Here is a 25,568-nt window from a genome sequence, read left to right on the forward strand (position 1 = left end):
AACTCTAATTGGACGAAAATGGACCCGAGCATTCCCGAAGACCATGATTTCGTACACGAGGTAATCATACGATATAAATTTAAATTAAAATTTCGTTTTTTAATTTTTAAATTTTTTTTTTAATTGGATTGGCCTAAACGGGCGTCCGATGCTGTTCGTCCGCACGGTCGAACGGACGAACTGCCCGTTCGGCCGTGCGGACGAGCGGCATGCGCCGCTCGTTCGGCCTACGGAACAAGTGGCATGCGCCGCTCGTTCCACCAGCCGAACGAGCAGAGTGCGCTGCCCGTTCGGCCTGCGGAACGAGCAGCGCATGCCGCTCGTTCCGTCGTCGGGGCGAGCGGCGTGACCTGCCCGTTCCCACGTACGGTGGAACGGGCAGGTTGCCCATTTAGGCATAATTTGACCAATTTTTGGCATTTTAATCGGGCAGCCTGTCCGTTTAGCCTATACGAGGCACGAACAAGCTCGGAATTGTAATTTTTAACCCAACTAAGCCCTAAATTTATATTTTTAAATTTTTACATGTATTGTTAATACCTATTATGCAACCGAATGTCATTTTTTAACATTTTTTTGCGTATTTTTAATACATATTATGCATTATTTATATATTCAGGAACCGTTAGAAGATTGGCAACTGGACGGCATTGATTACAGTTCTCGTTTTATAACGGACACCGTTTTCGCTTCGTGTGAAGATGCTGTTACTTGGGCAAAACAGGTAGCTATTCAAATTGGGCTTGAGATTACAATATCTTCGCATAAAAATGGTGGAAAGCAAAAGCAATTGAGATGTTCACGAGGTGAACGCTACAGAGGGAAAACAGATGACGCAGGGTTAATACGAAAAACGAAAACTAAAGCGTGCAGGTGTAAATTTGAGATTAAAGCCTATCAATGGTCAGACCTTACTGGTTGGGGGATAAAGGCTAAGGATGGATTAACTGGTCAGCACAATCATTCGTTACGTGTGTATCCAGAGAGAAGTCGGCAGATGAGCGGACTCAGTATCGCATCTAAATTAATCGTTCGTGATATGAGTTCGGCTCAAGCAAAGCCTTGTGCTATTTTAGCAGCCGTTAAAGAAAAGCATCCTGAAGACCACCCAACAATTAAACACGTCTACAACTATAGAGATAAGATGAGGAATGATGGGTTTGAAGGTAGAGACTTGGCTAGTCAGTTCTATCATATCGCTCTCGAGAACAAGTATGCTCTTTATACGCAAACTGAGGGTGATTCCAGCGTCATTACACATGTGTTTATGGCACATCCAGAATCAGTAGATTTATTCAGGACTTATCACTGGTACATCGGCATTGATTCCACGTACAAAACCAACAAGTACAAAATGCCATTTGTTGAAATTGTTGGGATGACGCCTTGCAATAACAATTTCAAGATCGCATATGCCATCATTAAAGATGAGACTGAAGGAAGTTACCGTTAGATTTTCACTCCTTGCTCGTACCTGAAATACAATTCTCGAGAGCCGAGTTAGTTTGACGTTTTATTTTCTAATATTAATCAAACATAAGAAAAATTAACCGAAAGTACGAAATTTATTTTTATTTTGTTATTTTATTAAAACACTCTATTTTTGTAATTAAACTTATTTATTTCATCCAAAATTAACCCGTAAATCACGCTAAAAGATAGGGGTAAAATACCCCTATCAAGAACTAGCGCCAATCACAAGTTGAAAAATGGGATGAAGCTCGTGTGAAGAAGGTGAATTTGAAAGCTTGTGGAATGAGCTTCATGAATTCATTTCGAATAACACTTTTGTTTGATTTGAAAGGTTTGAGTCCGCTCAAAATCTACGAGTTTCTTCTATACTCAACATGTAACTCGAGGTCAAGTTCCTTTCAAGATGGAGTGTATGATGAGGGCATCCAGTCGACTAAATGTGTGAAGACGAGTAGTGAAAGAAATCGAGCCAATGGAGGCAACACGCCTAAGAAAAGAGATGACAAACCGTGAGAAAAACATGGCTTACATGGCATGTCAAACAACCACACAACGTGTGGTCCTAAGTGAAGCAACAAGGAGTATTAGCAAGACACCCGCACGACATGTGACCTGAAGATGAAGCTCCTGAAGTTTTCTGATTCATCCACACAGCATGTGGAGTCATCCATGAACTTACTTATTCGTTGATCCAACTATGGTGTAACTTCAAAGAGGTACCAACAGATTGTTATTGGCATCCATAAAGGTTCATTCATTTCCTTGATAGTCATGTCATGGAACTGATTGAACTAAAAGCTCGAATTTGTAGTTAAGGCCCAATCATAGATCTTATATTAATCTCCGATACACCCCCACACGCAAATGCCCATTGGGCTTGCAGCGTGCACAACACAGGCTCATCCCGCCATGTGTTTTAATTCCACAAATTAATGAGGTTGCCGAGACTCGAACCTTCGACCGTTTGATCCTAGAGGCTCTGATACCATGTCATGGAACCGATTGAACTAAAATCTCGAACTGATGTCAAATTCAGAGTGTTAATTTTTCATGTTCACACCTAGTGTACCAATTTGAAGTGGAATAATGCAGTGGTTTGTGTTGTTGAGAGACTCGGCTTTGAGTAGATAGCTAGTCATGGAAGCAATAATGGGTTGAAGATTGGTATTGAGTTAGCGGTTGGATTATTCTCCTTCTTACTTGAATTAAGTGCTTTGGGTTTAATGTGTATCACATAGTCGTTTTCTAGAAGTACACAAAGCTAATAAATTGATATACACACTTAAACACCTCTATTCCACTATAGTTTTTTAAGATTAAGGCATAAAAATTAAAAAAATAATTAATTTCAATTAAAAGACTTTATTATCTTTATATTAATTGTACTAATTAATTTTTCTCTATTTGCAAAATAAAAAGCAATTTAAACGGAGGTATATTTGGTGAAAATCAATTAATTGCATGGATTGAATTAAAATGTCATGTATTATGGAACAAAACATGTATTATGGAATGGAGGAGGGAATAGTAACAACATAGGAAATAATAATAAATCGTTTATTTTTTTAAATAAAGTCTATCCAACAGCATTGATAAAAGTTACGGGTAATTAATTTATTAGTCCCTATATTTTGACAAAACATACTGTTTAGTCTCTGTATTTTTAAAAACATACGTTAAGGTCCTTAACCTTTTTCTCGATGAACTGTTTAGTCCCTAATGTTTTTCTCGGTGAACTGTTTAGTCCCTGTCGTTAGACTCTCATGAAGATTCCGTTAGTCAATTTAGATTTGAGTCAAAATCTATTTAAAATAAAAATGTAATATCTTAACTACCATTTACCACAAAATCAAATATATAAGACCATTAAATTCATTGTTTCTCATCTCTGCGTTCTTCTTTTCCTTTATTTTCCTTTCCTTGAGACTCTACTGCATCTGAAATCAAATTTGAGTGTTCTTCTTCTCGATTTTCTTCTTAATTGTTCAAATTCGTAAGCATTAGGTGTGGTAAGCGAGAGAGATTTGAATCAATTTCTACCTTCAATTCAAATAGGAAGAGTGAGCATGAGTGATTCGATTATAGGTTAGGGATTCAATCATTTCTCTATTTTTTTGTGAGCGCGAGTTGTGAGAGAAAGACATAGAGGTGTGAATTGCTTTTGACTGAGAAATAGTAAAGGGTAATTTAGTCATTTTCGAATTCATAAACGGTAAAAAAACTAACAAATCACCGAGAAAAAGGTTAGGGACCTTACCATATGTTTTTGAAAATACAAAGACTAAACAGTGTGTTTTATCAAAATATAGGGACTAATAAATTAATTACCCAAAAGTTATTTAATGCAAAACGACATTTGAGTAAAAGACATTCATTGCTATATATCTATTGCTTTTATGTAATTCTTTGATTTGATTTGATTTGAGGTGTGTTGTTGTTTGTTACAAGTTGCTTTCAAAAGTGACTTTTATTTATTCAAGTCATGGAGGGGTATTCATCAAACTTGCAAAGCTCAACTTCTTTCTAGTTAATATTCTTAAGCAATTGTTTAATTAGTGTTCTTCTTCCTCATACAAGAGTCTTTCATTTCTTGTTGAAATGAAAAGTTAAATTTTTTTATAAATATAATTTGAATGTAATTAAATGAATTGATGCTGCATAGTTGAAGAAAATAAGGAGTATTAAATAACATGATTGATTGAAGAAAGTAAAAAGCATTAAATATGAAGTAGTATTAAATTTGAGAGAGAAGGAAAGCACGAAATTTAGTTTTAGCTACTTTCTTTCTCTAGTAATGTTACACCTAAAATTACTCTGACTCCTTTTTATTAGTTACTGTTTCCAATATTTTTGCTCTTCTCATAATTTTGATTAAAAACTAAAAGTTTTCTCTCTACAATTACAAACCTAAACAATAATAATTGAAATTATGAAAATAATTAATGTGTGAAAATCTAAACCCCGGAAATGGATGATTACAAGTTGTAATATTTACGTTTTTTAGTCAAAAAAATCATGAAAATAATGTATATTTTTTTGTGACGATTTTGTATTTTCCGTCACAAAAAATGAAAATTTTTGCATTTTTGTCACAAAAAATGGAACAATTTATCGTTTTTCATCGCTAAAAATGGAACAATGGGCTAGGCGAATCTAGCACCCACCCAACCAATGGGTGGGTGTTAGATCCACCCAGTCCATTGGTTGGGCGGATCCGGCATCCACCTAGGCAAAATTTCGCTTTTTTTTTAATTCAAATTTTTCAGTTTTGAATTTTTTTATGAAAAGGATAAAATTGTCTAAAAGGGGACGGTGATAAATAATTTTGGAACGGTAAATAGCAACACTCTTTTTATTTTAGAGGGAGAGATTTTTTTTTTAAAGATTGCATGTAAGCAAAAGTTTTTATAAAATTACTGACTTTTTCTCTTTCCTCCGGCTATTAAAAAGAGTTATATTTGAGAGTCATGTTTGAGATGGATGCTCAGTCAATTGTGGAGCTGCTGAAGAAAAAAAGGTTATCGATCACATCGGTATGATTGGCTGATTGAAGAATGTCGGAAACAGATTAGTTCGGATTGGGAAGTCAAAGTTGCTCATACCCTTCGCGAAGGGAATAGAGCAGCGGATTTTTTGGCAAATTTCGCAGGAGCTATGAGTTTAGGGCATCACGGGTGTGATAATCTCCCTGCAGGCCTAATGGACATCATTAATACGGACAACTCTAGTACTGGTATCTTCAGGAGAGCTCGGATTTTGGATTGAGTTCCTTTTGTGTTTTGGTTTCGGGGCTTAGGCCCTTCCTTCTGTTCAAATAATAATAATAATAATATATTATTATTAAAAACTAATTGAATATATTATAATAATGAAAATAGTTTTTTTATATATAACATAATGATAAGAGTTATTATCTATTGAATTTACTTTTTTAATATTTAAACCACTCGAAAAGGATATCGAAACACATGGGTCAATGAATTTTTTTTTATGACATATTTAGGGGTGGACAAAAAAACCGATCAAATCGTTACCCGAACTGAAAACCGAAAAACCAAACCGAAAAAATCGGTTAACCGAACCGGTGGTTACGGTTTAGGTTTATGTAAATTGCATTTTTCGGTTTTAGATATTCAAAAACCGATGATTTACGGTTAACCGAACCATTTATATTATTATCACTACAAGAAAAAGGGGTATTAGTAAGCAAACATTATTAAGGGTATGAAATACCCTTATTAAAAGTATATTCTCAATCTATCTTATAAGAGTAAATTCTGTAATTATATTATTAATAAGCAAAACATTTTTTTATTAAATTTTATTAAATATTCCTCTTATTCATTCATTAATAATTAAAATATTTTTATTTTTATTCTGATAGCAAAATAGAAAACCCCTTACTAATTAGTAATGAAAAATACAAATACTTATTAGTTATAATTATAAGAAGTAAATCTCTTATTATTATTATTATTTTGGTTTTACCGCCCATATTTCCCTCCCCCCAATTTCCGTTTCCCCCTAAAACCTCGTCTTGTCTTTTCTTCTTCAGAAACCTAAAATTTTCAAACCAAAATTTTTGCCACTCCCCAGACTAAGATGCACCGTTCCTTAACCTCAATCCCTATCTTTTTTATTGATTGTAGGATCACTTTATTATCTTTCTAAAAACCCTTTCAATTTATTTGGGGAAGCGATTTTCCTAAACCTCGATCCCTAGCTTTTCATCAATCACAGCGAGTTGCTCGATCGTCTGAAATTCTGCTCTATCATATTCTCCAGAGGTTTACCGCTTGCTAAGGAGGAACTCTAATTCAAAGATACCCAAAGAAAGGTACGTTCTAATTTATTTTGTCTTAATTTTAGATTTATTCACCAATTTTCCTAATTAGTCAAAAGCTGACATTGGGCTTTATTTAAGATGGGTTTGACAAATCAATTAGAGTTCTCAAGAGGGTTGTCTTGATATGCTTTAGTTCGGTTTGCTGGTTTGTTGAACAGTTGTGGTTCAGTTTAGTGATGACCAACAAAAGGCTATAATGTCCTTCTTTTCTAGATGATTCCTCTATTTTAATTTTATGGCTTGGGTATGTTTCTGTTTCGTTTAAACTGTCAACTACAATGTGTTTGGTTTATTTATTTCCTACTGAAAGCATCGAAATAAAGATGTTTGACAAACAGGTTAGGTTGATTTATGGTGTGTCTCTATTAATTGTTTTGATATGTAGCTTGAGTCAGAGCAATTTTGTTAGTTATGGAATTTGTTCTGTTCAAATTTGCAGTGTTGTTTGTGTGAAGGTCTGGTGATTGTTCTTTAAATGTGTGCAATTATAAAATCCTAGTAGGCACTGGACTAATTAGATCTGAATTTCGGTTGTCCTTCTTTCTAACAAGCTACGAGATGTTTAGTAGTTCATCTTTCTAAATCACTAGTGAGTAGGGATTAACTGTTTGAGCGCATAGGCAGTATTTGATAGACATTATTCCTCCTTACTATATTGTGCATATGGAATTCTTCTCTATGGTAAAATGCTGCTTCAAATAATTGCTGAGCTTTGGTCAGAGTCTGAGCTAATCCTCGGAGTAACGGTATAGTTGAGCATGGATTTGTGGGTATTAGCATGGTTGGTGAAATATTGCATCTTGGTTGGTGACCTGCATACCTAGCAAAGGAATTATAATATTAGTGTGCATCCCTGCAAGTATTGTATTCGCTAACTCATAAGCTTTAATTACTAAAAGTTGTATAGTACACGAAACAGTTGTAAGAATATGGAGATTCTTTCCTTAGTTATGAATAGGATTTGAATGTGAATGTGAAGGCTTTTCAATTCCCCATTTTTTGTTTACACATTGTGGAACTTGGTTGCATGAATTGGTTTCAATGTTCATAATCATGAAAAGAACTCTGTAAAATAGAAATTGTAGGGAATTCACTAGATATAAGCAACAATAGAAAGAATGAAATAATAATTGTTGTTGTGTTTTTAATATTTTCGATTAGTGACTTCATGTTTTGTTTCAATTCTTCCATTTTGGGAAGTAACTTTGTTTCCCTATGTTCTGCATGTTACTATGCAAAGATACTAATTACTGATGATGAGAATTTTCCCACTTTGCTAGACTGGTAATGAGAAGATGCAAGGATTGTTTGTTATGAAACTTGTTAGATCATTTTGTCAATTGTCCAGTGAAACAAAAGGTTTGATGTTCTTATTTTTTGCATGAGTTTACTTCCTCATTAATGATGTTGTTTTCTGTATGAAATACGAGTATTTGACCTTCCAGATTACCTTTTGGTCATATCTGAGAACTAGCTTATTGCATTAGAAAATTAGTATATTATCTTTCAAAAATCGACATGTTTATTTCAAGATTAACTAGTTGTCTTTCAAAATTATGTTATGTGACTTTTCGAGTTTATATTTTCCATAACTTTGGCCTAATAATTGGTGCTACTCATTTTCCAGATCATCCATTTGATCATGTTGGTTCCATTTCTTGTAAATATATCATAAAAAGAAGTTGACAGGAAAATGTTATTGGATCCTAAACCAGGGTTCCTAAAGAGTTCAGGTGAAATACTAGAAAATCTTGAAAGAACTGTTATTGTACTTGCGCTCCTTCTTGCCATGTTATGTTGCTTAACTTACTAATGTAGATTTATTTTTTTTCAGTTTTTTGCCATTATGTCTGTTATGATTAATTATCAATGCTTTGTGCAAGACCCCATTGGAAAGCTCGAGAATATGTCGCCCTTTGAAGAAAGAATTAACCATAATTGTTATTAGTCCTGACCTCAAGTAAGTAACAAGTATTTTTATTTAAGAACTTTACTGGTAATATTTTTCCCTCTGTTTCTGTCAATCTACTGCTTTTGCAATTTTGTAAAGGTTATGGTACTCTGTTACCTTATGGATTATCTAGTGCCTGACAGGGAGTTACAGACCCTAGTTGATCAGTCTTGGAGGATGGAAATGGGAGGATTTCTCAAGAAAGAATGAGTTCCATTATAATACGAGTTTCTACCATGTGAAAATTAGATATTAAGAGGTTTGACTTTGTTGAACCTAGTTATTATATTTACTTAGACTCCAAAAAAAACTAAAATTAGTATAATCTCATGATGCTTACTAATCTTATGATAGTTCTTGTTTCCATAACTGCCAGTTCTGTTTTGCATTATTGAGATATGCAAAACTCCATTTTGAGGTTTTAAACTATGGTTGTCTGCTTCCTTTGTGTGGAGCTCTAGATTTCCATCATTGAGTGTATGTGAATCTAAGCAGATCAAAACCTTAGAAGATATTGATCTTTGTTTAAGGGGTCTTATTGATAATTTCTTATATTGTTACCTAATTATATCTTAAAAGAACTGCTACTTCCTTTGTAATACTATGATGAAGCACCACTAGATGAATTTGGTAAGCATAATTAACCAGAGATTAAACAAAACTAAGATGAGGTTTTTAATTAAACATTGTTATTATTTTTTGCAGGCTTAGTAAGGGAACCTAAATACTGCCACCTCAGGGACTTGCACAAAGTAAGAAAACTAGCCAAGAAGGCTATAATTTTTGGCAATCCAGGAACGGGGTCCTGATCAAGAGGTAACATTTCACATAATCCATAATATTTCAATGCTGGATCACCTGTAGATAAGGTTTGAAGGCATGTAGGTAATAACATTGGCCGTTGCTGGATGTCTTACCTCTCCCCTCTTGGCGAGTCTACTCAATCTGAGTGAGTAAACCAAATATTCATTTTAAAATTGTACTTTAAGGTTCTGTGTGAATGAAAAATGTGAACATGATTTTTATACAAGATGTTATTTAAAGCCAAATGACAATCTGGTCGTAGTACTGGAAGAGGAGCAAGCTCATCCAGGTGAAATGCATATATTAATAGTGAATAGAGACACAATCTGAAGTTTCGTAACAGAAAACCATCCACCAACAAAGTAATTCGTCGAACAGGTAAATCTTGTATCATATTTATTTTTTTATCTGTCCGATTTAATGATTGGCTGGCAGCTTTTCTATGAGTTAACTATCGAACAACTTGATTTTCTGCGAGCTAAACTAGCTTTTCTGGCCCAGGTTAATGTGTGGAATATGAAGATCTGTGTGTTTGCTGCTTTCGTTTGTGAAGCTATATGATTCATGAGTATTATATTTATGCAGCCTTATGCAGGAGCCTTTTTGTTCGGTGCCCCTTATATGGATAATCCAGTAAGACACCCTTTCAAATCATCTTTCCCTTTATGAGGAAATGGCTAGCAATTTCTCATGTCTAATTAGCGAGAAGCACTTAAGAGAACACATGTTGTATTCCCATATTTCACCCTGCCAGTAACTGTGCCCTGCTTTTATGATACTACACCTTAAATCTTTGCCTTTTTTTAATGAATGTTCTTATGTTGTCCTGTTTATATATATATATATATATATATATATATATATATCCCTTCCTGAATCAGATGTTATACAACGTGCTTGACACTCGCAACTTCTTTGTTATTCCTGGATCACTAGTTTAGAACTCATGTGAAGTTTCAGTTAAGGACATAAAATGGATTCATTGCAGATGATGTTGTCGTTCTTGTTGTTGGGAGTTAATGAGATATGTCCAAAGTTCAGGGGTCAATCAGAGTTTTGTTCCGAGTATAAGGGACCTTTGATGTATTCAGCCTTTTGTGTGTATATGTGTATGGAGGATGCAATCTCACTCTTGACCTATATACTCTGGTTCAGGATCAAAAGCCCCAGATGCAGAGATGACACATCTCATCTGTGCTACTCAAATGACAAAGGCATTCGATGCTTGAGAAGGGAAGGTAAATTTTGTCACCTGCGCAAGTTGCTCTCAACCTTATTCACCTCTGCAACTACCACTCAACGCAGACCACCATATCATCTCCGATGGCCATCACTTGAAGCTAGAGAAGCAGGTACTTCTTGAAACCCTTTCACGTGTTTGAGCTCTTTGTCCAAATTTATTGATTACTTCCTCTCACTTTAGTCAAATTAATTTTAGTCATGGACTTGTTTAATATGGTGTTTCATTTTCATAAGTTGGTATCTACTAATGTTGATCTGTTAATATGAAGTTCAATATGATAATTTGTCAGCTTCCTGAATCTTAACTGCAGCTCCGTGACTGGCTGGATCTCTCTCTTAATCACTCTGTTCCATCTTCTGGTTTGAAACCTTATGCAGGGCCTTTACTGTAATATAGCTCCCTGTTTCTTCTTTCTTTAAAGTTACAATATAGCTCCCCATTACTTTTAGAACAACGAGATGAATTTTGTTTTATAAATCATCTCAAAATTCTCTTTAGAGAACTGAACTTCCAGCAGATGAACTTATAGACGGACCAAGTCCGTTCGCATGCATACCATATAGTTGCCACGACTAGCATTAGCTTTCAGATTAGTTAATATAATTTGGTAGAAGATTGTGGTCAATATCACTACATACTTATGTTATTTGTCATATTGTTGATTTGCTTTTATTTACCTTTTTATTTGTTTTGGAGTGACATGGATACCAATTATTATTTGATGATATCATAGCTCCATTCAATCCAAATTTTTATTTATTTTATTATTGGAAATTTTAGTCCAAATAATAAATATTATTAATTAGAGTAAATATTATGATTTAATAAGAGAATTTTTAATTATTATAAATAGTTTTTAATAATGGGATTTCTATTTATTATAAATAATTTTAATAACAGAAATTTTCATTATTATAAATAATAATTAATAAGAGGATTTTTAGTTATTATAAATACTCTTATAAAAAAAATATTTCCCTTATTAAAAATATTTAGTAAGGAAGCATTTATTAAGGGGTCGATAAGGGGGAATTTCCCTTATTAAAAGCTTATAATAAGGAAAATTTGACTTTTAATAAGGCTTTTCACTCTTTTTAAAACTCATTTTTTCTATAGTGTATATATAAAATATTGTTTTTTTTGAAAAATAAATAGTTGGAAACCCTAAAGTTGTCTCTTCCTGCTTTTATTTTTCGTAAACAGCCGCCCACCCCCATTTTGCTTTCTCTGCTTTCTTTCAACCATCCATATTCCCCATTCATTTTCTCTTCCGCCGCCAAGCAGACAACAGCCAGCATCGATGGTTGGGTTTCAGGGATCGGAAAAACATACTCCGATGTTGATAAATTTCTTCTCAGACAAACAGAAATCTCTCTCTTAATTTCATAGTTTCTAAGTTTAAGAAGATCTGATAAAGCTGTAAACATGGAGGAGAGAATTCGCATGGTGCCAGTTATTGGTGATTAACGCATACATAGGCATAGCCGGTTTCATCTCTGCATCTCATGAGATTTTACTTACCTTATATCTCAATATTTTGAATTGATTTCTTTTGCTAGCTGTTTTAGATTTTTGGATCTTCAATTTTGTGGGTTGTTGTTATACTTTATCTGAACTCTCTTATTTTCTCACTACTTTTGCTTCAATTTTTCCTTATTTAGATTTAGATTTCAAGGATTTTGTCAATTTGAAAGCAGCTCAAACTCATAGAAATTCACGGAAATGTGTAGCAACAGCGGCGACAGAGACCATTGTTGAAACTATCTGTCAACTAATACTCTTTTTGTTGATAACTGAGAGTTTAGATGCATATTATTGATGTATCTTTAATTTTGGATCCTGGATTTTGGTGTTTGAGATCATATTTTTCAATTATGTATCTTTAGTTGTTCCACCATTTGTTTGACCATTGTTCCATCTTTTGTTTAACCACTTATTTTAAGAAAGCATTGAAGCACTTGCAATATAATACATAAGTAGTGTTTAAGAGATTAATTAATTTGGAAGATCTTGAATTACTTATAAGCTATAATAAGTATTTATGATATTCATTTTGTAAATTTGCTTTGATAAAAAAAAAATTAATGGATCGATTTTGGTTAACCATGTTCATAGGTTAACCGTTGTTTTTAGCTAATTAGATAAAAATGGTTAAAAACTGTTAACCGGAAAACCTAACCGAAAATATTGGTTAACCGTTAATATGGTTAACTGATATTAATGGACCAGTTTCGGTTTATGTAATTTAAAAACCGATAGTTTCAGTTCGGTTCAAAAATTATCCTGATGGATCGGTTAACCGAACCGTGTCCACCCCTAGACATATTAAACCTTGATAGAGTAACACATAGGTGTAACGTGAATTTGAATTTTCATAGTACTATATAATAAATTAAAATATACATAGAAATTTTCAACCTTACATCAGCCACGTAGATTGTTCTTGTTTGTAGAGAAAAAAAACTATGCATCAGTGCAAAATAAAATCTTGTAGTTTAAGTTACTTTTTTAAATTAATTATTTTTCACTGTATCATTAACCAATTTTATTATGGGTTGTTAGAACAGTGAAAGCATCAAAATTAACGGAACACAATAATGGGATGTATCGGGACTATATCGATTTTTTTAAAACGTTCGCGGAACTGCTAAAAAGTGCAAAACAAATCAAATTCCGATACTCTCCAAAATAAAACAGCTCAATCGTGATACGAGTTCGTATTGCACAGTACAAACTCGGTTCTGTCTACACTCTAAATGCTTAGTTCGGAATTTTTAGAAAGTATTGTTTTTCAATCTTTCTAAAATGAAAATCACAACAAATATTTATAGAGTAAAATAGAGCTGTTGTGTTCTGATTTGGTGGAGAATGAGGAGAGAAGTTCTGATTTGGTGGAGAAGAAGACGGAGAGAACTGGGGGAACTGGAACGACCGGTTCAGAAAGACCAAATCAAAAGAGACGTTTAAGAGATAAGATATTTAATTAATTAAAAAATTAATCCTGAAATTAATAAATTAATAAAATAATTATAATAAATATTATTTTTCAATAAAAAAATGTAGAGTTTACACCACACCCAACCCGGCCCGGATCGGATCGGACGGATGACGACGCGTATGGTGACCAAGCATCAAGTAGGTCTTTACCCTTTCACAAAAGTGGGATACGCCTTGAGACACGACCAAGTGTGTAAAGATCTTCTTTATAAATATCACCACAATCTGTGTAAGCAATATGAGATGTCTTACCCTTCTAAATATCTCTTTGAAGACAAACATTTAAGCTTTTTTCATAAATTCAAATTGAGCCAATGGCTTAGCCCAACATGGGTAATCTCTAGTGGTAATTGGTAGGAGTGAGCAAAATAATCGGTAGTTGGTTACCAAACAGATAATTGAATCGAAATCTGTCACGTCCGTGTCTAAATTTCTAGAATTGTGTGAAGTTAATTTGATGCTATGGAAAAAGTTTGGAATTAATTCAATGGTTTTAGGTGTAAATTAAAAGTTTAGGATAATTTTTAAAAGATTATAGAAGGATGGAGGATCAAATGTGATATATGCCAAATTTTTGGCAAGCACTCCAGAGAATATCGGATCATCATCATCGACTATATCTAAATCTTTTCTTTTTTTTCTTTTTCAATTCCTTTTTAAAAATTCATCAATTTTCTCTCAACCGTTTCTCCACCGTTTCTTTGATTTACGGATATTCGACCGTTCAAATCACTCGAACTTTTAAACATAGCATCTTTATGCATAGATTTAAGTCCTAATCGAAGAGTTTTTGAGTTTCGACAGTGTTTGGAGGGAAACGTCTTAGACAGAATTTAGAGGAGAATTGAACGAGTGTATTTTCTTCAATTAGAGACCAAGGTAAGTAACTATCAACTATATTTTGAGTTTTATGTATATAGATATATATATAATCAAAGAATTTTCAGAAAGTGATATTTTAGGGTTATGCAAGAATTTTGTAAAACTAGGGTTTTTCATGATTTTGCTTTTTATTGTGAAATTACGGTTCAAATGAAGCTATTTTTTTTTTTGGTAGAAAAGGAAAAGAAAAACGAATAACAACAAACTACCCAGGAATTAGCCTAGGGAAGCTAACCCCAATCCTATCTTCTAAGAGAAGATGAGAGATGAAACTAGGGGAAACAGGAAGGGTAGTAACGCCTAACGTCCCTTCATGGCCCGCCGCCGCCAAGCGATCAGCAACACGATTCTGCTCTCTAAAAATGTGTCTGAACTCTACGAACTCAAAGGAGGAGCAAAGCCTTATAATAGCTTTGATGAGGTTGCGACTGTTAAGACCCATAGAATGATTCTCAGAAATCATTTTGATTGCTTCCAAATTATCAGACTCCACAGAGAGCCTCTTAACACCCAGCCTTTTAGCAAGATTGATTCCAGTAAGAATAGCCCAGAGCTCCGCAGAAAAGGAAGAACCCAACCCTAAATTCTGGGAGAACCCAGAAAGCCAGACGCCCCCTACATCTCTAAGCACACCTCCAGCCGTAATCTTACCGTTACTGAGGCAGGAACCATCAGTATTCAGCTTCACAACCCCCTCTCTTGGCCTGCTCCATCCCACGAGATGGACATCACAACACTGAGAGGCTTTGGCAAGGGACTCTCCTTTGAAACTATCGATAATAGAGAAAAGTTTTTTCGAGAAGAAATCAGCTAAGTTTGTCATAAAAACAGTTTTATCTCCAAAAATCTCCTCGTTTCTCCATTTCCAAACTTGGTGACAGATAATAGCAAAGAAAATGTCACCATGCTCCATGTATGGAAGCAACTTTCCTCTAACACCATCAGAGAACCAGTCGACCTCAGAATGTGCCATGAAGGAAGAGAAAATATGGTGTGGGAGAATTTTCCTCCAAACCTCTTTACTATTAGAGCAATCTCTAAGAGCATGGCACAAAGTCTCAACATGGCCTCTGCATCTACTGCAAGCTCCAGAATCAGCCAAGTGCCTTCTGTGCCTATCCGAATTAGTAAGAAGCCTGTCCTTAACGCCCAGCCACAGGAAACTCCTAATACGGAAAGGAACTTTAAGGGTCCAAATCGACTTCCACACATCCGAGGGAGGATCAGATCTAAAGAGAGAGAAAGCTTCAAAGGCCGATTTGCAAGAATAAACTCCATTGTTAGTCAGCGCCCAACAGTGCCTATCCAAGTCTTCCTCTTGATTACTCACCTTCACTCCCCGCATTCTAAGGAGAGTCTCAAGGCTAAAGAAAGTATCAAACTTTGACCAGATCCAGTCCCCTTCCGAGTCAACCATATCGGCAATCCTCCAGTTGCGTATATCACTAGGCGGGGGGGAAGAACACACCTCAATTAACGGTTTATCCCCAATCCAGTTATCAAACCAGAAACTAATGGACTTACCATTCCCCACCTCCAGGCCAACTCCCAAGCAGAACTCATCAAACACAGCACTAAGTCCTTTCCAGAGGAAGGAACAATTAGCAACTCTCTCTTTCGGGCCCCCGAAGATTTTGTCTTTCCGATACTTACCACAAAGGAGGCGAACCCAAAAAGAGGAGGGGTTTTGCCACATACGCCAAAGGAGTTTCATTAATAAAACTTTATTATTGTCCTTTGCTTTCCTAATACCCAGACCCCCAGAATCTTTAGGCTGGCAAACCTCACTCCAAGGCACAAGATGGATCTTCCTGCCCTCCGCAGCTTCCCCCCACAGGAACCTACGGTTAATCTTGTCAAGATCATTAAGCACAGGATCCGGAAGCTTACAAGCCTGCATGATGTGATTGGGAGCAGCACAATTAACAGATTGAATTAACGTGAGGCGGCCAGCGAGAGACAGAGTCTTGGCTTTCCAAGTGGCACACTTCGAATTAGCTTTATCCAAAGTCTCTTTGAAGGAGCCTTTAGACACACGCTCACTATGGAGGGGAACGCCCAGATACTTCCCAAGAGAATCAGTAAGAGGAATACCTGAGAGATCACTTAATCTCTTACAGACTCTCTGATTCATATTCTTAGAGCACATCATCCTAGATTTCTGGATATTAAGCTTCTGCCCAGAGGCCGAACAAAAACAATCCAGAATATCCATAATGACTCTCAACTGCTCCTCATTACCCTCAAGAAAGATAAGGACATCATCTGCAAAGAATAAGTGAGTCACCTGGGGACAGAAGCTGTTGATCGCCACAGGGTGGAAACTCCCATTATCAATCGCATCCTGAATCAGGTGAGAGAGCCTCTCCATAGCAATAACAAAAAGGAAAGGGCTCATAGGATCCCCCTGACGGATTCCTCTGCCCGGGGAAAATTCCTCCGACATATCCCCATTGACCATAACTTGAAACACAGGAGAAGAAATACATACCTTAATTAAACTTCTCCAGCTGTCCGGGATTCTAGCTCTCTCAAGGCTCTCCATCAAGAAATCCCAATTAATTCGATCATAGGCCTTCTCTAAATCCAGCTTCAGAGCCACAATGCCTTTCCTCCCCTTCCTAATCTTCATCGTGTGGACCATCTCTTGGGCGATCACCACATTATCCATCATTTGTCTACCAGGCACAAAGCTACCCTGATTCTGACAAATGATCGCAGGAAGAATGCCACGGATTCTATTAGCCACAATCTTTGTAACAGTTTTGTAAAGAACATTACAAAGACTGATAGGTCTCATATGCAAAAAGGAAGAAGGCTTATCAATCTTAGGAATCAGAACCAGGAGGGTTCTATTAACCAGCTCAATATCCTTCGAACCACTGAACACCCCCAAGAAAAAATTATAGATGCCTTCCTTCACTACATCCCAATGCTTATGGTAAAAGCCCGCCGGAAGACCATCAATCCCAGGAGCTTTAGAAGCCCCAATGTTGAAGATAGCTTGGTCAATCTCTTTTCGGGAAATAGGTTGAAAGGCCTCCTGACTACAATCCTCACTGATTAAAGGAAATGTAGCAATAGAGTGAGCCCTCTCCAAAAGAACAGGTTCCTCTTTGAACAGCTCTCTGTAGAAATCCAGGGCTAAGTTCCGAATAACCTCATCTTCATAAACCCAATCACCATTAGAATCCTTAATGGCCTCAATTCTATTTCTCTGCCTTCTGATCAGGGTAGAGAGATGGAAGTATTTGGTATTACGATCCCCATCTCTAATCCAGGACTTCCGAGACTTCTGGAACCAAAGGAACTCCTCCTGCCTAAGCACAGCCTCCAGCTCCTTCTGAAGGGTTCTGAGGAGGCCCTCAAGGCTATGATCAAACCTCCCCTCCAACCTGCGTTGAATGCCCTCCATCCTCTTTAATAACTTGTTCTTCCTTCTGATAATATGCCCAAACACATTCCTATTCCACCCCTGCACCTTATTCCTGAACCCTTCAGCAGCTTGCAGTACATACGAATGAGGTCTCCAACTCTCATGAACGAACTCTTTAAACTTAGGATGGGACTCCCAAGCCAACTGATACCAGAACGGTCTCTTACCCTTAGGATGCTTACCTCTCAAAAGTCTCAACAAAATAGGACAATGATCCGAATGACGGAACGGGAGGTTCAACACAGAGCACTCGGGGAAGGAAGTTAGAGCTAAAACATTAGCGTAGACTTTGTCCAATCGAACAAAAGTATTATTACGCTTCCAAGTGAATTTATGACCAGAAGCCCCCAGATCGGAAAGCCCACATAAATCCATACTATTCTTGTGATGCAGACAGCGATTAACATAATGATTGGATCCCCCTCTCTGATCACTCATAAAGGCGATATCATTGAAGTCACCCGCCACAAACCAGGGCTCCGAAATGCTGACACTCATAGAATAGAGAACCTCCCAGAGCCGTTTTCGATTAGACAAGATAGGGTCAGCATACACAAGGGTAATAAAAAAGGAAGTATTGCCGGAAATACTCACTTTACAATGAATGAACTGCTTATCCATGCTAAGAATATCAAAATGAATCCGATCTGGCCTCCAAAAAAGCCAAATCCCCCCAGCCCGGCCAGTTGCCTCCGATCTAACACAGTGCCAGTTCTTAAACTTCTTAACCACCTCATCTGCTTTCTCACCACTAATCTTAGTTTCCAAAAGAGCAAAACAAGATGGATTAAACTGCTTAATAAGATCATTAATATGGATACGGGTAGCCTTGCTAGCCGCACCCCTAACATTCCAAAATAACAAATCCATAGAAAGGAGGACAACTGACCACACCCCTACCCTAAGCTAGGTATTTACTAGGGGCTCCTGAGAGCCTTACCGAGGTACCCCCAGGCCCCCTCTTATCTGGAAACGCCAAAGTGTTAAGGCCACTTTTTTGTTTTCCTTTAAGCTTTTTCATATTAGTTTTGTTAACTCCCATAGATTTCCCAATCCCAGGATCAATACCAGGAACAGGAATACTAACCTCATTTGAATTCTTCATCCTTCTAGCTGCAAGGGTCAGGGTCCCCCCCTGGGCTTCATCCTTAGAGACAAAAAGTGGGTTCACAGATTCAACCACCTTCTCGACTGGATCTACAGACTCTAATCCTGGAATACTCTCATCCATATGATTCTCATCTTGGTCTGACTCTTGAACTTCCTCAATCATCAGGGCCCCAAATCTGGACCCAGGCAAGGCTACTGAAGAAACCCCAGCCTCCTTTCTAGCTTTGAGGACAGGCTTCTCCTTGACATTTGGAATAACAGTAGCTTTAGGAGAAAGGGACTTAGAATTTGTGTTGATATCAGGAGGACGATTGTGAACCACTGCAGGTTGATTCCTACGTCTAGCGGGCCTCTTTGCCACCATCTAGGGACCAAAGTTCCCTTCATACCCCTGGTTCCCTCCAGTAATCCGCACACTACTCTCAACCCTCTCTATAACAACCCTCTCCCTTTTAGGGCAACCCTCCTGAGAATGACCATACATGCCACAATCATAACAGATGTTATGTAAACCTTCATACTCAATAAAAAACACTTTATCCTGAACACAGAACTTAGAAAGTAAAGGTTTAGCCAGATCAACATCTATACATACCCTAGCAAACTTACCCCTAATGGCCCCAATTGTAGTCTTGTCCACATGGTGGACCTTACCAACCAAACCTCCTATTTTACTCAGAAAGTTTTCACTGTAGTACTCAATGGGAAGGCCCGGGAATCTTACCCAAGTCAAGATCCTGTTAACCGAACAGTCGTGAGGATTAAAATTAGGAACCCAAGGCCTTAAGGCCAAAACATGATTGGAAATGATATATGGGCCTCCCTTGATAACCGAATTATAATCCTCAACCCTAGTAAATTTAATGACATAGTAGTCATTTTCCAGGTCAGTAATACTGACTTTACCTTTCCTTGCCCACTGCGCTTGTATTCTTTGGGCAAAATAGTTAAAACTAATTCGCTTACCCAGGACAGTAACAATCAAAGACACCTTCCACTTCTCTCTAAGCTCACGCTTCTCTGCAGCGGAAAGTCTAATGACCGGACAGAGAGGATCCTCCTGGCCATTATCTTCCTCATCAGAATCCGAGAACATATCATCAGAATCTCCCACCATTAAAACTTCCTCTAAAACCGGCTCTTCCTCAGCCACCCCCATGACCGTGTCCTTCCAAGAGTTTTTACCAATCTCGCTCATCTGAACCCTAGGTCTGGGGGAGACCGTCTTCCCATGAGCTACTCCTACAACACCCACCCTTCCCGAATTATTAGAAAAATCCAGACCCGAGGCAGCCTGCCTCCCCGTCGTAGCCCCTGCCTGCCCCTCACAGCCCGGAGGAGAGGATCCCGCGCAAGGCACTGCGCCGACAGCCCCAGCCCACTGCCCGACCGAGGAGCCGGCAGCGCCTGGGCAGTGCCCGGCACTATCGGCGCATAGCCCTACGCCAGGCACCCCCGGCCCCACTTCTCCCCTCGAGATTGGGGGAGCCTTACCCCCGGCATCAGAAAACCCAGCCGCCCGTATCTCCCATTGATCCGCACCCAGCCGCGACAACCTTGTCGAATCTGCCGCCTGTGGATCGCAAAGATCCGTCCCCAGCCGCACGGGTGGCGCCCGCGAGAACCCTGCCGACGCACCATCCATGCCCACGAGATCCCTACCGACGCCCCTGGATTCCCCTGCCTCCACCCCGCCAAGCGCCCCGCCCCGATCTACACTAGGTGCACGCTCGCCGCCAACAAAACTTGCCTCACCCTTCTCGCCCCAAACCACCAGGCCACCGCCCCCTTCCTTGCCGCAAATCCCCTCCAGATCCGACCCCCCCTCGCCGGCCACAGCCCCCCTCTCCCTAGATCTATCCCTAACACGCTTTACCATGAACCCTAGCCGAGAGAGAGAGAGAGAGAGAGGAGATAGATCTAAAAGAGAGAAAAAGATCTAAAAGAGAGAAAAAGATATAAAAGAGAGAAATAGATCTGAGAGAGAGAGGATAGATCTAAAAGAGAGAAAAAAGATCTAAAAGAGAGAAATAGATCTGAGAGAGAGAAGATAGATCTCAAAATTCTCCATCTTCATAAAAATTCTTCACCATGACAACAGATCTGAGAGAGAGAAGCCAGATCTGAAAAAGAGAAGATAGATCTAAAAGAGAGAGAAAGATCTAAAAGAGAAGAGATAGATCTCAAAACTCTCAATCTTCATAAAAATTCTTCACCATGACAACAGATCTGAGAGACCAAGCATGCTCTTTCAATTGTATAAGAATTTTAGATTTTACTTGATTCTGTTGATTTAAGGCTTAATTCGGTTGATTTACATATATACATATATGTTTTTGGTTTCAATATTTATTTGATTATGAATTGGTTTAATGAAACTTTTATTTGTTTTGATAAAATGCATTATATATATAAAGTTATTTGAACTTCAGTTTTGAGTAAAGTTGGTTTTTATAGCTGATAGTTTCTTACTGAGATTTTTGTCTTACGTTTTTAAATGTTTTAATGTTTTTAGGTGAGAAAGTACAGGATATAGAGAATGTTACCAACCGATTAGGCGAGGTTTGGAAGTTGGCTGCTTATTGTTAGAATTATGGTTAGAACTTTGGTATTTCAATTGTAATATAATATGATATTATGAGATTGAGATAAATTGGGAGACTCCTAAGTATTGATTGTGATCTTTCTATTTCACGTCCGATGCCGATTGAGGTCGTCTAGGGTCGGATGTGACAAAATCTTAATTTAATTCGATTATCTTTACTCTCTGGTTCAGTTCAGCTTTCATTTAGATTTAATTCGGTAATTGTTTGGTTATTTCGTAAAAAAAAAATTAGTTTAACTGCCAAAATTTATACATAAATAAAAAAAATTATAATTTTATTTCATATCCACTCAACCAAAATCCAAGTGTATTTGGTTTTAAAAATAGGATTATCAGGTTTCAACTCATTATTTGGTCTGAGAAGCTTAATACTATGTGATATCAGAATATCCTTTAATTTGTTTCGTTGTCATTTTCGGTAACCTAAAAGAGAGAAACAGTCAGACAGGGGGCCGATAACCGGCGAATCCTCTCCGATGCCTAAATTAGTATGAAGAATACTTAATTTAGTAGGAATGTAATAGTGTTGTACTATATAGAATTGTGTACCTGCCTTGTTGATTTCGGCATTATTTATAGACATTTTAGTTTGTGCTTGGTTACACGTGTCATCTTTTGATTGCTTCGGAAGCTACATTCCCGCAATAAGTGACTTTAGCGTGTGTTTTGGAGTCTGATTTCTTTTCCCTCTTGCTATTTTCAAAAAAGCCCTTCATACTTGAATGAGCCAACCGGATATATGAAATAATGGGCCTGGGCTTATTCCCTTAAATCTATTTCCATTATTTCATACTATATTACTATGTAATAAATCCATTTAAATTGGTAGTTAATACACAAATGTTAATATAAAAACTATTATTAGATAATAATTACTAATTTAAATTTTTAGTTCAATTGGTTTCATAACATTGTACTAAGTTTTCTTAAGCTAAATGATTGAGAGTGAGTTGGAATTTTTTTTGTTAACGACCTCATTAATTGATAGAATTAAAAATAAATGGTGAAATGGCTCTCTGTTATACACACAATCAACCTAAGAGATATTCACATGTGGTGTCCAATAATAATTATTATATTTCTCTCTGATATATATAGGTGACTTTTATTATAATTTTTACGAATTAAAAAATCTAATTGTAATATTAATACATTTTTTTTGGTAAGCAAAGAAGACACAAGGCCTGAAGCAGGAAAAAAGAAAGAAAAAGAAACTCAAAGCAGAAAATTAGATCCGGACAACCCGGCTGAGTAACGTCCCCCTAGTGTCAGCGGAGAGGATTTCTTGGAGGTCTGTAGGAGGTACATCAAACACTTGATGACCCAACGGACAAGAACCTACGAAGTTCACCATCCAGTCAGCGGCACGGTTGCCTTCTCTGTAAACATGAACAAAATTAACAATCTAATCCAATCTCTGGAGCTCCTGACACCAAGCGGTTTGAGAGTCCAGCTTGACTATTACTCTCCTGAAGCCCTTTTCCCAAGCTAAGTGTAAACAGTAATATAAGCCCCAGATTTCCGCTAGCGTCACCGTACAACACCCAATATTTACACCGAAACCTCCTAAACATAGAAATATATTACTAAAAGTTTTAAAAAACATAGAAAAGACAAAACATCCATCTCAGATTTCTAAAAATGAGGTAAACTTTTTCTTGCGCAGTAAAAAATAGAAAAATGACCGCAGAGTCTGAGGTCTTGTTTTTTCAAACTTAATTGCGATGTCTCATTTTCTATTAGGATGTGTCATGGTTGTTTTGGAATGGTGGTTCGGGATCGTAACAGTCTTAATATCTGGTGGAGAACGAATTGGATCTACAATGTCTGCATTGCACATAGAATTATTAGCGATTCTATTTGCATTACATGTGGTTTGTGATTGTAGATATAAATCGATTTTGGTTGCATCTGATTCAGTTTCGACAATTAATTTACTTAAAGGGGATCATGTTTTGTCAAACTGGTTAGGTATAGATATATTGGAGATTGCGCGTTCTTTCCGATCAATTGAGTTCATGCATGAGAGGCGCCAAGCGAATGCCGTCGCACATAATTTAGATGCTTGGGCACACTCTCTATCTAATTTGAAAATTCTCATCGAAGATTTTTCAGTTTGTGTTTCTTCCTGTATTGAGAATGATGTTATGTTTCTCGTTTCGTAATACAAGTTTTCTAGTTATTAAAAAAATTATTTAAATTAAAATATTAAACATTTATTTAATTTAAATGTATCTGATAAACGTTATTTCTCCAACACTTAAATTAGTCAATTAAATTAAAAATCACTTATTTTAATAAATTAAAATATTTAAATTAAATATTATCAACTAATACATAAACTTAATATTCCACAATTTTGATAAGGGAGACTATGGTTATTTTGTTTTTAACAAAGTAAAAATTACTTTGTTTTCTCCCACCATTGGATGATAACTTTGTTTTTTTTCACCATTAGATTAATTTTCTATATCATCATCCAATGGTGAAAAAAAAAAACAAAGTAATACAGTAGCAACCAAATTATTGAAAATTCCAAACCTGACGAGCTTTGAACTCAAATCGAGCTTAAAAATTCCAAATTTAACGATCTTTGAACTCGAGTCGAGTTTGATCTTTTCAATTCTTGAACCGAACCCAATCAGCCTAGATTCGGTATCAGTTCGGTTCGTTAACGCCCGTAGTTAGGGATGGTAATTTGCACCCTCATGTAATGAAGGGGAGATAATGACCTTAATTCGACTAATTCTGATTTTGCCTAAGTTCTCATTTAGGATACTCGCTCGCTTGAATTCACTAGTTCTGATTTAGGATAATGGCAGTTGAGATAATAGTAAAATACACGTCATTATCTTTAAGCCCTAGACTCTGATTTTGTGCTTAATAGATGGAAATGTGGGCTATGTCATTCATTAATCTTGAGTCTTAAGCCTCGATTGTAAATTAAAATATTTTTCGGATCAGAAAATGTGTTTCGATATTTATTTATATTTTAAAAAAATATTTTCCTATTGTACTTTTATATTTATTTATAATTTTTATTTTCAACTAAAGTTTATATTATAATAACAATATATACATTTTATATAAAAAAAATATCAACAACAAAATATAGATGAAATTTAAATATTCATACGTAAACATATCTTCAACTATAATATTAATAATCTCAAACCTAGGGTTATTAAAATGGGTAAACGTATTAACACGACTCATTTAATAAACAAGCCGACATGAAACAGTCTATTTAATAAATGGATTGATGTTGACATGACCCATTTCGAGTTGACTCGTTAACTCGATTAGCTAAATCTAATTAAAATATAATTTAAATACAATTAAATTTAAAATTCTACATATTAGAATTAGCATCTTCATTGGACTTCACTTCATTGGAATCTAGTTGAAAAATTTCATAATCCTACTAAATAGGAAAACAAAAAAAGGAAAAAAGAAAGAAAAGAACAGCATCCTGAAAATGTGGAAAACAAAAAAAACAAACCAAAAAAAACATGTTTTTGTTGTGTTGTTCTGCTTTTTAACTATTTTTTGTGTTTTTCTTGATTTTGTTTCATGTTTTTTTCATATTTTTACTTTTTTTTTTGTATTTTCACGCTTTTTTTTCTTTTTCTTGATTTCTCATTTTTTTCATTTTTTTATTTTATGTTAAACGGGTCAACAAGATGTTGGAGATATAAGTATCCATCACGATATGATAAATCATGAATGCCTGCGGAGAATTCAAAAGGGTGAAGTCAAAATGGCATTAAGTAAGATGAAGTTGAAGAAAGCAGTAGGACCTGATGGCATCCCTATTGAGATTTGGAGATGTTTGGGAGAAAGAGGAATCGAATGGTTGACGACGTTCTTCAACAAAATTTGGAGAAACAATAAGATGCCATCAGAATGGAGGAAAAGTACCTTAATCCCTTTGTATAAGAACAAAGGCGATGTCCAAGATTGTGCCAACTATCGGGGAATCAAATTAATGAGTCACACTATGAAACTTTGGGAGCGAGTGATTGAACAAAGGCTAAGGAGGACGGTGAAGATCTCGGAAAACCAGTTTGGCTTTATGCCGGGAAGATCAACTATGGAAGCCATCCATCTAATGAGACAATTAATGGAGCACTATCGAAATAAGAAGAAAGACTTGCATATGGTTTTCATTGACTTGGAGAAAGCATATGATAAGGTACCAAGGGAAGTACTTTGGTGGGC

General features: G+C 36.5%; 1 long non-coding RNA gene across 11 annotated transcripts; it reads left to right on the forward strand.

Moving 5' to 3' along the window:
• The first annotated feature begins 5,992 nt into the window (after window positions 1-5,992).
• Window positions 5,993-11,012, forward strand: LOC136228950 (uncharacterized). 11 transcript variants are annotated; one of them, XR_010688907.1, is made up of 10 exons: window positions 5,993-6,310; window positions 7,600-7,678; window positions 7,947-8,052; window positions 8,154-8,529; window positions 8,976-9,086; window positions 9,156-9,219; window positions 9,302-9,452; window positions 9,576-9,707; window positions 10,230-10,426; window positions 10,628-11,012. It is a non-coding gene; the product is annotated as an uncharacterized lncRNA (long non-coding RNA). The 11 variants fall into 11 exon arrangements; XR_010688911.1 differs by having other exon boundaries at window positions 8,976-9,219; window positions 9,337-9,452; XR_010688910.1 differs by having other exon boundaries at window positions 9,135-9,452.
• Window positions 11,013-25,568: the final 14,556 nt, after the last annotated feature.

This window comes from Euphorbia lathyris, chromosome 5 (assembly GCF_963576675.1).
Source record: "Euphorbia lathyris chromosome 5, ddEupLath1.1, whole genome shotgun sequence".
In the NCBI taxonomy this organism is placed as follows: Eukaryota; Viridiplantae; Streptophyta; class Magnoliopsida; order Malpighiales; family Euphorbiaceae; genus Euphorbia; species Euphorbia lathyris.